Raw genomic sequence first — 16223 nt, 5'->3', positions numbered from 1 at the left:
GGCACAGGAACGATGGTGGCAGCCTTGAAACACGAAGGGACGATGGGCTGCTGCAGGGAAACGTGAAAGATGTCCGTGAAGACACCCGACAGCTCCCCAGCGCAGTCCTTCAGCGCTCGACCCGGGATGTTGTCAGGGCCCGCCGCCTTACGGGTATCAATAGCGGCAAGCGCCCTCCTCACACTGTCGGCAGAGAGGCGCAGAGGCTGCTTGTGTGGGGGGGGAGTGGTCTTCAGCGGGCAAGTGCTGTTCTGGGCGTCGAAGCGAGCAAAGAAGCGGTTCAGATCGTTCAGCAGACGGACGTCGCCCTCACAGCTCCTCGGCGCGGGCTTGTAGTCCGTGATGGTCTGAATGCCCCGCCAAAGGCTACGTGCGTCCTTGCTGTCCTTGAAGTGGGTGGAAACCTTGCACGAGAACGCCTTCTTCGCTTCTTTGATGCCTCGGGACAGGTCAGCCCTCGCTGTCCTCAAGCCAGCCTCGTCCCCCGCTCTGAAAGCATTGTCCCTGGCCCTCAACAGTCTGAGGAAAGCCCCCGTCAGCCACGGCTTCCAGTTCGCGCGAGTGACAACGGATTTCGAGCAAGTCACATCATCGATGCACTTCGTGATGTAAGAGGTAACAGAGTCAGTATACTCCTCTATGTCCGTCCAATCGTTGTAGGTGGCTGCCTGCTTAAACAAGTCCCAGTCAGTGGTGTCGAAGCAGTCACGAAGTGCATTGGAGGCACCCTCAGGCCACACCCGAACCCGCCTCCGAACCGGCCTGGATGCCTTTACCAATTGTCTGTATGCGGGCAAAAGCAAAACGGTGAGATGGTCAGAAAGCCCCAGATGGGGGAGGGGGGTGGCTTTGAAAGCTCCCTTTTGCGCCGAGTAGACTAGGTCCAGGAAGCTGTCTCCATAATTCTCGGCATAATTTCTCTGTTTATGTGAACATGTTCACATATGTGCCGGTATGAATTATGCGAACGTATGATTGTTGCACGGAGTATGATATAGGCGGCTATCCGTTGCAAAAAGAGAAAGAACGCTCTGCTTTCACAGAGCATCAACAAATTGAGATATACTCTTATTGTTCCTCTCCACGGAAATGATATACTCTTATTGTTCCTCTCCACAGAAATCTTTAGTAAAAGGCGAAAGATTTATTCGATCTGAAGAGGAACGAGTATCTGAAAATCTGAGTCAAAACGGGCCATCCCACTGCTGGTCTCACTAAATTCACAGGCGGTCTCGCACTCAAATTGCAGCAACATTCAAACAATAGAAGTTGATGGATTTACTATACTTACAAGGACTCAAGCAAAATAGAATGTTTAAACGAGTATTTTGTGTTCATTAATGTCTCACTTACTTTAAACATTGTTGGCGCACAGGATTGTAGGTATCTGATCGAACACTGACGGCGCTCGTTCTTTCAATTATATTGGGCGTCTATTTTGATTATTGAAGGTAAAAACAGTTGTATGTCTTGGTACGTGTACTTTTGGTCTGAGAGAACGGGAAATGATCCCATCCCTGTGTTTTATTTGAAAATTTGTAATTTCATAACTTTATTCAACACAAATCAGGAAACAAAATACGATCGTAATTTCTCAAATGGTTTTTCAAACTTCAGAAATGCTCTATGTCTCGCTTGTGTCGCAAATAATTGAGGCTTTTGACGTTGCTGGCATGGTTTGGAGTGTAATTCACCTCCACTGCGTTGGTGGCGTTTGATATTTGACATTTGAAAATATTTTACTTTAGAAAGTAAAAGTTGTTCTCTAGAAATCCATACTTGTGATGTATGAGGAAAAACAATCCGGCGAATTCTTAAAAAGACAGACCTACAGCCGACAAAAAGGTTTTGACACGTTCATATCATATGACGAGTCAGGAACGTGGTAATTACATATTATTTTGCATTTACTAATTTGGTGAATACAGTTTAGCGAGCAAATGCACAGTGTTAGAGATTCGCTCACTCCAACTTATTTTGCAAGAACCACACGGGAGACGAGTAAGTCCTTTTAGACACCTGCAGGTGGAGAGTCCATTTGTCGCTGTGCGTACAGCGATGTTCGAATGGAGGTCTGACTCACGGCTCCTGCAAGAGCATTTTTATTAAGAGAAACAGGGTGGGGGTAAGAGTGGACTGAATAGAGAAAGCCCTTGACCACTAGTCAAAACATAGCAAAGGGTGTTTTACGACTTTGTGTAGGATGGGACAAGCTAGGTTATTTATCACAGGTTGCATTCCAACATAAGCATAAAACTAATCTAGCTACGTTATTTATTACAGGCTGCATTCCAACATAATCATACGATAAGGATAATCTGGAAAACCCTGACACACAGTTCCAGAGTACAGTTAATTACATAATCAAAAGCGTTCAGTGTGTCACAGCATCGCAGACTTCAACTCCATGTGCGTACTACTGCGCTTAATTTTTGTTTTCATCAGAAAGACCAGAGGAGAGCGCGAACACAGTCCCCCACTACCAGAAATAATGCAGTTGAGATTCCCACAGTAGGGGAATTTGCAGAGGTCAGCACAACCAGAGTGCAATGGCTGAGCCTCACTTTGGGTGAACCACCTTCTTGATCATGGTGTCTCCCCTTCCAGGTAGGTATGAACTGTACAAGTTGCCGGGCCGACGTCTTTACCGCACACGCCATCTTCAGTCACGGGCTTAATTGCTAAAAACGTGTGGCACACATACACACTCAGTGGATGAAACAGGATTCGTAGAACTGTTTAAAAAGTACCTTTGGTCATTACAAAACCAAAGCATTATAAATTAAGTAAAACATAGATTAAGAGACACTATCACCATGCTTTGCTTCTTTTTCTACCCTTCATTGCCCCTACCCCCACGCCTTTGTTCACCTCCTTTGTCTTCGTCGCCATCTAGTGGTGATGGCAGCAACCATAACAAACCATAAAAAATAAAGTAAAAATAATATATCGGCAAAAACATGCCTATCATGCATTGCCTCTTTTAACCTGAGAACCCTAAAACTGTATGAATTTGTATTTATTGAAAACGTCCAACATTACCACTGAATAATATATTTTTTTTCTGAACAAGTTTTGAAAATGACAAATATATCAAATAACTATAACATAAATAGTTCACCGCCACACGGCCCCAAGCACCGGCATCGACTTCCAGGCATGTTCAGTGAGGACCTCTCCTGGTCCGCAAACACCTCGTCACTGGAAAAGAAAGCTCAGCGCCGCCTGCCGCTGATCATCGACGGTGCTGTGGTGGAGAGGGTGAGCTGCACCAAGTTCCTGGGGGTGCACATCAGTGAGGACCTCTCCTGGTCCGCAAACACCTCGTCACTGGAAAAGAAAGCTCAGCGCCGCCTGTACTTCCTGCGGAAGCTCAGGCGTGCATGTGCTCCTCAGGCAGTCGTGTCTACATTCTACCGTGGCACCATTGAGAGCGTCCTCACCAGTTGCATCGCTATCTGGGGTGGTAACTGCACTGAACAGAACTTGAAGGCCCTGCAGCACATAGTGAATACGGCTGGTAAGATTATTGGTGCTTCGCTCCCCTCCCTGAAGGACATTTACACCTCCCATCTCACCCGCAAGGCAACCTCGATTGCGAGAGATGTGAGTCACCCGGCTCACTCTTTGTTTGACGTTCTGCCTGCGCTCCCGCACCACCAGACTCGCCAACAGCTTCTTACTCCAGGCTGTTAGGGCCCTGAACTCGCTACCCCCTTCTGCGTAGCGTGCGGCACTGTTGCGCTATTTTCTGGAATGTCTGCTGTACGCGCACTTGCTCCTTTTTTTTTTTTTTTTTTTGCTCCTCTTTTTTATTTATTTATTTGTTGTTATTTATTCATTATTTATTCAGCACGCTTTTGTTATACTTGTTCACTTGTTTGTCTGTTGTGGGCCATGTCTTGTCACCGTGGGATAGGGGGGAACGAAATTTCGGTTTCTTTGTGTGTCTTTGGCATGTGGAGAAATTGACAATAAAGCTGACTTTGACTTTGACTTTGATATGAAACTGGTGGGGTTTGGTACCGCCAACAAGGTTAAGAACCACTGCTCGAGATACTTCCTAAAGCTTCCAATGAGAGTGTGGATTCTGGTTGAAGGTATATTGGACCATTCTTCTTGACAAATCTGTAACTCCCATGAACTTCATTTCACTTTTCAATTATCTTTGTCTCTGTCCGCTATATGATATGTTTAACTGATATTGCTGATCTGAACAGCCAATGATTTATAAAGGAAAATCTTGAAATTTATTTTACATACGAATGAAACTTTTGCATATGACCTGTCAAACGCACCTCTTGCATTAAGGTGCCCCCGGCTTCCCGGTAACGGGTTTGTTTTAGCCGGGTTCGGAGATTCGTCCGTAATCTAACCACCCGAGTTAAATTAACTCTGTTAGGGTTTTCCAGGTTATCTTTATCGTAGGATTATGTTGGAATGTAAACTATAATGATTAAATCAATCTTGTCTTGCCCTCACAATGCAGAGTAAGATGAAGTGGTTGCTTCCTCTGCTTGATTGACCAGCTGCAGGGGAAGCAATCAAAGTTGTTCTGTTTCCCACAACAGTGTAAAACACCCCCTGCTCTGATCTTATCAGAGGCCGGGGGTACACCAAACCTGTCCACTCTCACCCCCACTCTGTTCCTCCTAATAAATATGCCCTTGCAGGAAGGAGACTTTTAGATTTCATTCCTGTAGCGAGTGATCTCTCCACCTGCAGGTGTCTAAAAGAACTTGCTTGTCTCCCGTGTGGTTCTTGCAAAATAAGTTGGAGTGAGCAAATCTCTAACGTTTTGGTGCCGAAACCCGGGATCCCTCATACCCATCATCTGGCTGACGGAGGACGACGCGCTGTACACCGTCGACGGGCCAGCGTCCATTAGCCGGACCTGGTAAAGAAAGACCTGGGAAGGAAATTCTTCGCTGGGCCAGCATCTTAGGTCTGCCTTCGTCTGACAGAGGTGGATTGACGGGACCCGGCAGTGCAACGAACCAGGGGACAAGTAAGTTAAAGGCCTGAAGTTGTGTGATTGTGTTGTTGTGAAACGCGTATAAAAAAAAAAAAAAACACAGGTGCACGTGAGATTCGGCTTTGGTTTGTCCGAGCTATGAGATACGGCTTTGGTTTGTCCGAGCTATGAGATACGGCTTTGGTTTGTCCGAGCTATAAGATTCGGCTTTGGTTTGTCCGAGCTATGAGATTCGGCTTTGGTTTGTCCGAGCTATGAGATTCGGCTTTGGTTTGTCCGAGCTATGAGATACGGCTTTGGTTTGTCCGAGCCATGAGAAAAATACAAAGCGCTGGAGTTTGTGTAATTGAGAGTGTGGCTGGTAGGATAAATTGACTAAATAGCAGTTCTAGCATTGATCCACGGCAATAATACAGGCTAGTAATTTGTTGAAAGGTCAATTTAAACCTGCATTGAGGATCCTCAAAGAAATAAATAAGTAATAATAGTAATAATAATAATAATAATATTTTTTGAGACAAAGAGATTGTAAAACCTAAAATTACTAGAATTAAGATGGGAAATAAAAACGGTAAATCTCTACCTCTTGACGGAGATGAGAAGTACATGGCGAGTAGATTTCTTAATTGTATGCAATATATGCCGAAGTGGAAGAAAAAGTATGGAGTAGAAAGGAAGTTGAGAAATCAAGTGGTAAAGAAATGCAACTTGCTTCTAGAAGATAAATAAATAAAATAAGCATGTGCTGTCCTCGTGTGCATGGGAGGGACCAGCTCATGATCGACCACAGGAAATGGCCAGCCTGTGACGAATCATTGGTGCTGGGAACTACCTTTTGCGTGCGAGAGCTCTGCATGTGTGTGTGTATATGTTAAAATGATGAACATTGGCTAAAGTTTTAGTATAAAAAAAAATTTGCTAGACTGTGGTCTATCCAATTTGCACCGCAGAACAGAAATTATTTTGAAAGATAAAAATGAGAGGAAAAAGAGAGAAATCTGTTTGCAAGCAGAAACTAATCCACACTAGTGCATGTTAAGTGTCGAGCCCACATGAGAAATTCGAAGAAAATAAAAATGACAGAACATGCTTTCAGGAATTGGAAGAAGCTAAATTGTGAATTTAAGATTTTGCAATGCTACATTTAATAGGAATAATTGATTGGTTGTGTTATAAGATTATACAAAATTCTAAATGCAAGCTAAATCTGAGAGATTGAGTTCTTCAAATTTAAAAACAAAGAAAAAAATCAGATTAATTTGCCAATTGTTTGTTTTGGTTAATTTTTTTTGAATTGGTGGATTGTTCTACCAGGAAACCTGAGTTGAAAATGATATATGAATGTTGTGTGGTGAGCTTGGATGAATTGGGACCAATGTGATAGAAAGACTCCTTTTTGGAGACTGTGTGTGAGATGCAAATGAACATTGATGAATGATAGCCTGAATGAAAAGAAATTACAGGTTGAATGGTTGAAGTCGTTGGCGACTACTATGGAAAATTAGTAGAGCGACTTTGATGAAAGAGTGATTTTGAGCAGGTTGAATGTTAGAAAGAAACACGTAGCTTTTGGATTGATAATTAACTACAGAAAAAAAAAAAACTGGAGAACGAGTAACACATGTAGAAGATGTGTGAACTGGGAAATTGAGAAGCGTTTTGGACAGAAAGTCAAATTAAATGATGATGGAATCGTATGTAGTAAAGAACGCATTCTCCCAAAAAGATTGTCAAGGTGTGAGGTATGGGCGTTGCCAAGCCTCAAAAGGAGGGAGTGAGTAGGACAGATAGTGGAAGATAGTAATAATACAACACTTTATGACAATGAATTTTCGAATACATTTGGTGTTATACTGTGGTAATTTTTGTTATTCTGGTGTAGATAGGTTAGCAACACGAGAGATTTAGAGGTTCAAAAGAAAGACAGTCAAAAGAAAACATTTTTGATTTGGACAATTGCAGGCTAACAGGAACATAAGAACGATAAGAACTACGAGAGTTGCAAACAACAGATGAAGAGCAGTCCTTGGCAGATTATATGATCAGGACGCTCAAACTGTGTCAAAGACAAATTTACTGCCGCCTGATCTTTCCTCCTCACAGGTCGACAACCCCATCAATCCAGGAGACTGGGTCTACATCAAGGTCATCAAAAGAAAGAACTGGGCCAGCCCGCGGTGGGAGGGACCGTTCCAAGTTTTGCTTGCTACTCCCACGGCGGTAAAAATTTCTCAACGGCCCAGCTGGATTCACCACAGCCACTGCAAGTTGCAGAGAGTGCTGGACCCCTAATTCGGAGTGGTGGGGAAGGCTGACTACAAAGGGGCCCCATCGTTTAGGGTGAGGCGTCTCAATGTTGGTGAAGAATTCATCGATCCCCACTCCGCTAGGCGAGGGGATGTCCCGGTGTCTCTGCCATCCTAGTAGCAACGGGGCTCCATATGCCAGATGGATCCTCTGCTGCGTTGTGGTTGGAGCGTGCTATGGTCTATTGACTCATCTGAACAGACCAAATGACAACGTTGCCCGTGGTAAACGATGGTCACATGATGAGAACTTTGAAGACTGGTCATGGGACCCCAGAAACCCATACGAAACCAACACTTGGTACCGGTATGTCAGGTTCACTGTGAGAGCTCACACACGGGAGGCGTGCTATGTGTGTTCGAAACTCCCCCCTTCCTCCACGCAAGTTCGCTTGGAGGCCAGAGCAATGAATGTCACTGAAGCAAAATGTATGGCATCCATGGGAGGAGTTGGATATCAGCACCGTGCCGTCACAGTCAAAGATGCCGACCCTTACCGCCCTGGACTTGCTGACGGTGCCTGTGATCAGCTGTTCTGGACAAATCTCAATGTGACTGTTAAAGGACGGACAATACCACAAGTGGCCTACACAGAGAAACCAGCTGGAGTGAATTACACATGTTACATCCAAGGTAACAAGACCCACGTCTGCATTAACGACGACTGCTCTCCAGGAGGAAACTGGATGGGAGCTTTGGACATCACCGATGAGTGTCAAGATAAGAGAGCCATTTCAGGTGGTGAGGGCTCTCCAACCAACATGGCTACACCATCGAACGGAACATACTTCATACAGAATGGCTGGTGGCTTTGTGGTCACAAGGTTTATCCGATGCTGCCCGCCAACTGGACAGGAGTGTGTGCACCAGTGTGGGTGACAGACCACACCTACAGGATACGACATCATCTGCTGACAGGAGCACACAACTCATCTGGACGTCGACGCAGAGCAGTTGCAATCTTTGACCCTCATGACCCTGTCTGGGGTGCGAACGTTCCAGAGGACCATAAAGTGTGGTCTGCCGGAGACAAAGTTGTCCTTGCGCTCTTCCCTCAGATTGGGGTTGGGAAACTATCGCTCTTCATCGAGACACTGAACTATCGTTTTCAATCCTTTGTGAATCTCTTGCTGCAAGTCAACGATGGACAAAATAGAGAGATTCAGGCTATTAGACTGATGGTCTTGCAAAACAGGATGGTTCTGGACTTGTTGACGGCAGCACAAGGTGGTGTGTGCCACATCATTGGGACTTCCTGTTGCACATACATACCAGGAGAAAATGACACCCACATAAACGACGCCATGAATTCGCTGAAGAACTTACAGCAGGCCATGTCTAAAGACAAGGTCCCACATCAGTTTGATTTCTTTTCATGGCTATTCTCTGGCAACTGGTGGCAACTGCTGTTGAAATTGCTGTCTCCTGTGCTTGTTGTGCTGGTGGTGTTGTGCTCGTTTACGACCTGCGTTATCCCATGTTTGAAGTCTGCTGTGTCGAAGTTTGTGTCCTCTACTGTAGCCCAAGTTCATATACAACTTCTTAGAGATGACGGATGTGATGACGATAATGACACGTGGATTGCGTAGATGCTGCTCTGTCGGGCATGTTTTACAGAAACTTGATGATTTAACCATCAAAAATGCTTCGCAAGTGATGGATACAATGATGTACTGTTTCTGTGTTTTTATTTTTATTTTTTATTGATAGCATTCTGGTCGCCTGTGGCACAGGGGCCGTGTAAGAATTTTCCTGCTAATAACATCTGGCCAGCAGGTTTTTCGCTTACACAATAAGTTTGATCTGGGGTATTGAGGTAATGCCTCATCTTCACTGGAAAGTGTTGCTATCATTGTTTGTTGTTTTTATTTTTACTATTCTTCTTTCTTCATTATACATATATATATATATATATATATGTTTTTCTTACTTGTCTTTGTTGTTTGGGGTGACATAATCATATGATAAAACAGGAGGGAGATGTTAGGGTTTTCCAGGTTATCTTTATCGTAGGATTATGTTGGAATGTAAACTATAATGATTAAATCAATCTTGTCTTGCCCTCACAATGCAGAGTAAGATGAAGTGATTGCTTCCTCTGCATTGACCGGCTGCAGGGGAAGCAATCAAAGTTGTTCTGTTTCCCACAACAGTGTAAAACACCCCCTGCTCTGATCTTAACAGAGGCCGGGGGTACACCAAACCTGTCCACTCTCACCCCCACTCTGTTCCTCCTAATAAATATGCCCTTGCAGGAAGGAGACTTTTAGATTTCGTTCCTGTAGCGAGTGATCTCTCCACCTGCAGGTGTCTAAAAGAACTTGCTTGTCTCCCGTGTGGTTCTTGCAAAATAAGTTGTGAGCAAATCTCTAACATCAACAAGCTTCTTTCAGCGCAAAGCCTTCCAAAAGTCACATTTGAGCCGCCGTGGAGTGCGAACATAAGGAGTTCGACATACACTTACGGCGTTATCGCCCAGGATGTCCAGCTTCTTCTTCAGATCACTGATGACGATGTCCGGGGGAAAGGCGCAAGGAGCAATGTAAGGTGTTCTGGGACCTCGGGTTAAGGTTAGGGTTGCGAGGGACGCCTTACGGTCCACTTGATGTCCGGGCCCCAACCGTCGATGGGCGACAGCTGCACTGCTATGTCCTTCGGAGGGGTGTGACAGACGACATAGTGCTCCTTATCCACAGGCTTGTAAGTGCCCGGAACAGAGTCTTGCACGGCCACAAAGCTGTACGTGACACCGTGGGCTGCGCGAACTGTGTTATGCAGCATAGTGTGGGGCATCTTAATGTACACTAGACTGTTTGCGGGCGCCGGGTCCACCACCAGTCCCGTTTCGGGTACCGTGATGGTGGGAGAACTGCCCGTTAGCTTCTTGCACAGCTCTGCGTGGGTGTACGGGCGCCCGGTATCTTCATTTCTCACATCGATGTTACGTTCTTTGCACATGGCGACCACTTGTCTCATAGACATCGTTCTCATGCACTCACGCATACTTGGAATACGTTGGACGCTGCTGCTGCTGCTGCTGCTGCTGCTGCTGCTGCTGCTGCCGCTGCTGCTGCTGCTGCTGCTGGCCACCGCGGGCCGATGCGAGGCTGATGTAACGGTACTGGTCTGCGGTGAGCCCGAGAGTCTGGCCACTATGGCCGCTTTGTCAACGGCTCTGCCCCTGTCCATGATCACAATATCCGGATCGCTGCACATAAACTGGAGTTGAGTAGTGTTGTATTTTACCAGGACGCGATCCACAGCCTCATCGTGGAGTGGGTGACTCATGGTGCAGTCGTTTTCATTAGGCTGAACGGTCTCTTGGAGCGTGCGTTCGGCCGGGTGAAACAACATCTCACACAACGCGTGCTTAGTCAGGGGCATGCCTCGCTCATTCAGGTAAGGGATGCCCTTTTCCGTGCACATGTTCTGCAATTGCCCAGAGCCCTATTACGGTTGCCCGACTGAACTAGATACCACCATGATTGAGACGCCCACACGTTACGAGAGCACCGTCATCGACGCCCCCAGTTGGCCCATTGAACCGACACGGGTTACAGTTAGGCAGTGTGACATATCCACATTGCGCATAGCGGCCATTGTGTGCATACATAGTGCAGCGGGCTCTGGGCTGCTAAGAGAATGCCAGCAGCTGGATGATATTCGAGTTGGGGAGGCAAAAATAACCAGAGGCTAGAACCTTCCGGCCGATTTTGTCATCCACACCGTAGGCCCTGTGCTGAAACGCGGCAGTGTCCCAACCACACAGCAAACCCGGCAACTGATGGGCTGCTACGTGCAGTCTTTGTACGAGGCCATGAACAACCACTTACGCACAATAGCGTTCCCGTCCATCTCTACAGGTGTGTACAACTATCCCATATGGGACGCTGTGCGAGTGGCCATGAACAGTGTGCGGGCCTTTGTAAGGCAACACCCACACGCGTTCGATTGGATCACATTCTGCCCATACAGTGCGGCCGACCTGCAGGTGTACCAGGAGGTGTACGCGCAGTACTTTCCATAGTTGGCCTACACCAGAGCGCTCGGGTCGATCCTGTTGTTCTTGAGCACGTATGCCATGTGCTCGGGCTTGATGAGCATAGTGCCGCAGGCCTTGGTATGCTGACTCAGCAGCACTCCCACAATATGCAGGTACACACAAATGTGCTGCTGCTGGATGCGCACTCCAGGAATCTTGTCCTTCATGAGCCTGATGATAGTGCCCGACTTAACGTAGTACATGGGTAGCTGGACCTCTGGCCACCCTGAGATGCCGATCACTTTGAGCAGCTTCTCGGTAACAGTTTTACTGTTGTTATAGTCGAGGCCCATGGTGATACGGGCGCACAGGTCCACAATGTACTGGTTCTTTATGTGGGCGATGACCTCTTGCAGCACACTGTTGGACAGTCTATACTCAGTGCCCATGGCGCTGAGTAGTTGCTCTTTTACTGAGTTGCACGACAGTGTGGCCTCTTTGCGCAGTGGCTGCTCGGTGTCTGCCATTTTATTATATAACGCTCTGTTGCCTGAGCAGCTCTTTACGCACATACGCAGCCTGCAGATGCGCAGCGTACACTTTGCTACACACGGTGCCATAGCCGGCCGTGACAAAGAGCTGATCACACGCATTTATGACGCTCTTCATGTAGTACAGGCGGTCCAACGGGTACACATCCTTGGTGTCGCTCCAGTGGTCATAGTCTAGGATCCTGCCGCCGAGGGGCGCTTCAGGCACCCCATGCTGGTGCCTGAGCACGACGTACTCGACGCGCGCCCCGCACACGACCGCGCGCCCCTGAAGCCTCATGCGCTCAGCGAGTTGGGCCTGGGCAGGCATCTGTTTGACAAGCTCCTCTCTGAGGGCGGCACGGTATGCATCCCCTGTGCCATAACGGCACCTCTGCTGCGCCACCTCCTGCGCCTTCTTGGGGTTGCGTATGCGGTACGAGCCCTGGTCATTGCACTCACCGCCTATGTCCTGTACGCTCTTGGTGAGCACAAAGTCATTGTCGGGCAGCGCCCCGGGCACCATGATGGCCGTCATCGTCATCATGTCGCTGGCCGTGACGTGGGCCCGGGGGTCTTCTTGGAGGATGGCGGTCATGACGGCTGCATATATGTTACGGGCGCACATGGCACTGTCCCGCCTGGACAGCATGACGCCCTTGCTGCCTGTGCGGGTCGTGCCGTCCCTGGCCGCGGCTACATACACGTACCTCTTCTTTGTGAAGATGATGAACTTTGTATAGATGCACTGCTCGAACTCGAGACGCACGGGCTTATCGAAGAACGACGACACCGTGTCGCTGGCGTCGATGGCCAGGTCCCACAGCTCCTCGAGGGAGGCTGTACGTAGCACGAGTCTGTGTCGCCGTAAACCATGGTGGCCCCCACCACGGTCCTGAGAAGCTCGGCGGCTCTCTCGATGAGCTTGCGCCCACAATACGTGACGGTCATAGCCCCGGCCATGAACGGTAGATATCACCTCTGTGTGCCCATGGTGCCGTACACGGAGTTTGCGCTGATCTTGTACGCCAGCTGTCTCTTCTCCAACACCATGTACAGGTCCCTGTCCTTGATGTCCTTCATGCGACGGCGTATGGTCGCTCTGCTGTCCAACAGTCCCCTGAGCACCTTGGGCAGCACGCCCTCAAACTCTCGAGTGAACCTGTAGCTGAACGTGTTGCACTTTGTGCTGCCGGGCACCATGGCTGCGTACCGTACTTTGAGCTGTTGTATGCGATCCCTGAGACGGGCGCGCTCTTGCTTAGCTTTGGCCGGCAACGCTGCGAGCGAGCACTGCTGCGCCCCTATCTCCCGACCCAAAGCCTCCTTCTCGGCGTACCGCGGGGCATGCTCGCAGCCCTCGTGCTCCTCCCAGGCATACTCCTCGCCGCCGTGCTCTACTATGGTGGTGTAGCATATGTTTTTGCTGATGATGATGTTTGGATACAGGCTAGAGAAGTCTAGGGGTATGACGTTCTTGTACACACCCGGCACGGGCTCGTAGACGTAGGCCCCCGTGTACGAGCCGACCGCTTCGGCTTCGTTGCCGTCGGGTATGACGTATACCTTGTCTGTCACCGAGCGCGGCGTACAGTGCTTGTATATCTGAGAGTACACGCGCACCTGTTGACCCTGGGTGAATAATTGCATGATGGACGTGTTGCACACCGAGGCCATCTCACATAGGGCCAGCCACGTATTGAAGTAGCAGGCGAGCTGGTGGCACAGCAACGTGTCTTTGACACAGTACCTACCAACCGTGGCCATGTTGCCCGTGACGTACGCGTTGAAGATGTCTTTGGGCTTGACAGGGTCCTTGCCCGTCTTAAGAAAGTGGTTGGCCACAAAGTTGAGACTATACGAGTCGAGCTTATGATCCATGGTCACTATGGGCAACAGGTCTATGGTGAGCACGCCTTCCCACTGTATGTAGGCTATCCTCGCATGCCCCATACCCACGGTCTTTTCCAGGGCCAGTCTGGTGGGATCCCAGCCCACACGCCTAAGTGTGCCCAGGGCCGACAGCCGGCTGTACCTCTTGATCATGTAGGGTATATCGAAGCCCATTATGTTGTAGCCGCACACTGCAACCACCTGGTGATCCTTGAGGTACGCAACAAACGCCTGCAGGAGGTCGGCCTCTGTGTCATACTGGTACACTGTGCTGTCATAGTTGTTACCCCTGAGCGAGAGCAGGTCGGTCTTGAGTACCTGACTACCCTTGCATAGCACCATACCTATCTGAAAGACCACCTCGTCGTCCTTGTCACTGGGGAACACATTGGCAAACTCTGACTTGACCTCTATGTCAAAGTAGCAAATGGTGGGCGGCGGCACACCCTCTATGTGGGGGGCGGCCTCAATGTCCGACTGCCAGTTTGCCACAAGATACTCGTGGTCGACCATGGTCTTTGTTCTGGCTACGGCGCACCGCTGCTGTACGGCCACCCACCCCACTGAGGGTAGGCCTGCGCGTGCAGTTAACTCTAGGGTCTTACTCACCTTTGTTTCGTGCAACTTAAATGTGTGTGCCTCTACGTGCTCTTGTATGGCACGCAGTGCCATGTATCCAGACACCCGCGCCCCAAAGAAAGTGCCTTTACCCTTACCGCCATACAGGTTGCAGGCCAGCGGTGTTTCGTACACTTTGAACCCGTGGTCGATAAACAGCTTTTTGACTTCGACAGGCTCGCCCAGACACTCTACGTACACCACCTGCCTGAAATTGGGTATCCTATCGCACGCTACCTTAGATGTACGCGTTAGGCCGTACCCTCTAATCTCATAATTTGAATACAGCCACTGGTAAATGTATACTGTGTCCATTGTGCATGCTTAAGTATCTGATGCACTTTGTGCTGTTTCACAAATACAATTTTTTTATATATAAAATGCCTCAGCCAATTGTCTTCAGGTGCACTGCCAGCCCACGGTCCCTGCGCCGGATAGCCAGCCCCAAGAGACGCATGTCCCCCCGCAGGAGAAAGTCCCCCGCCACACGACGCTCTCCTGCTAGACGCCGCTCCCCCAGTAGACGCCGATCATCCCCCAGACGGCGCTCTTCCACCGGACGCCGTTAAATAACAACATTCTTGAGGCGCACATCCCTCAGCAGTTTGAGGTGGTCGCGGTATAGGGTTACCTCATGGTGCCGTTGAAAGGGGCTCTTCCCGAGCCGTGTGGCACACTCGTGCCTTTCTCGGTTGACGGAGAGCAGCATGGCGACCACACTGACAGCCACTAGCAACCTGACAAACACGGGCGACCCGCTGGCTATGAGTGCGGCAGCTACGATGGTGTAGATAAACACAAATGTCATTTTTTCCTAAAACATACCTTAAAAAATGCCTACCAGTAAACCCCATTCGTACTACACTCTACACAAGCTCAAGGGTGCCACTAACGTGGCAGACTACCACGACGGCCAAGACCACTGTCAGGACTGCAGCCACCATAACATGGGCGTTAGCACCGGTGATGGCCCCAAGCCCGACACTCCGACCAACTGGTACGGCAACATATCCACCATGTAGATGTGGGCCATTGCCGCGCTGGTGGCCGCTGTAGTGGTGTTTATCTGGTATTTTGCATCCAGCGGGCGTCATGGCCACAGCCCTGCGCCCGCGTACCCTTACCACCGGGGTGGATTTGAGTTTTAGAGTCCTTATATAAAATATATGGCTGAGGCCAATCTCTGGCAGAATGTCGCTGACGTGTGCGGGCGGGCTTACCCCATAATCCGTGGCTACGCGCTGCAGCTGAGAGACGGCCACAATAGCGGTCTGTCCTTCCGCAACTATTGGGCCATGAGGGGCGCGCACATCCTTGCGGACATGCCCTTCGAGGCTAATGACTACTTTGAGACCACCGAGGGCGTGGTAGTGAACATGCTCAGTGTGTTGCGCCACTGCCCTGATCTCAAAGCCATGCTGCGGGAGTACGACTCTGCCGTGGTCGAAAACCCCTCCGACTACCTCGACCTGCCGCAACTCAACGGCTTTGTAACTAACGTTATGGATTCTGATTTCTTCAGGGACATCCGCAAGGACCTGGAGGCTTCGGGCGGCGGTGAGGGCATCATAAAAGTAGTGATAGACAACATGTCTAAGCACCATGATTACGTGCAGACCTTTGTAACAGAACTGATCAGCCACCTCGAGAAGATGTCACCCGAAGAGTTGGCTCAAGTGCTGGCCCGCTTCAAGACCATCGGCAGCAGTGCCGGTATCGACGTAGAATCCATGTTTACGGGCACATGAACATAACAATGTCATCAGCAACAACACAAGTGTTGATGACATTTACCCTGCATGCATGATGTGAAATGACAAACCAGCTTCACATCAGACTGTGAACAGATCCCTGTCCGAGAGCAGGGCTTCACCTGCGGCCAGCAAGGCGCTGCGCCACGCTGAACTCTTGGTGCCCGT

The 16223-nt window shown here is 49.0% G+C and overlaps 1 non-coding gene and 1 pseudogene across 1 annotated transcript; both read right to left on the bottom strand.

The window, feature by feature from the left end:
• Positions 1–1027: 1027 nt before the first annotated feature.
• Positions 1028–1171, bottom strand: LOC125976075 (U5 spliceosomal RNA; annotated as a pseudogene).
• A 1280-nt stretch (positions 1172–2451) lies between these two features.
• On the bottom strand, positions 2452–2615 carry LOC125976074 (U1 spliceosomal RNA). The gene has a single exon (XR_007484169.1). It is a non-coding gene; the product is annotated as a U1 spliceosomal RNA (small nuclear RNA).
• Between the last annotated feature and the right edge of the window lie 13608 nt (positions 2616–16223).

Source organism: Syngnathus scovelli, unplaced genomic scaffold (genome assembly GCF_024217435.2).
Source record: "Syngnathus scovelli strain Florida unplaced genomic scaffold, RoL_Ssco_1.2 HiC_scaffold_99, whole genome shotgun sequence".
NCBI lineage: Eukaryota > Metazoa > Chordata > Actinopteri > Syngnathiformes > Syngnathidae > Syngnathus > Syngnathus scovelli.
Note: the sequence above shows the minus strand (reverse complement) of the source record. Positions and strands in the feature narration are given on the sequence as shown.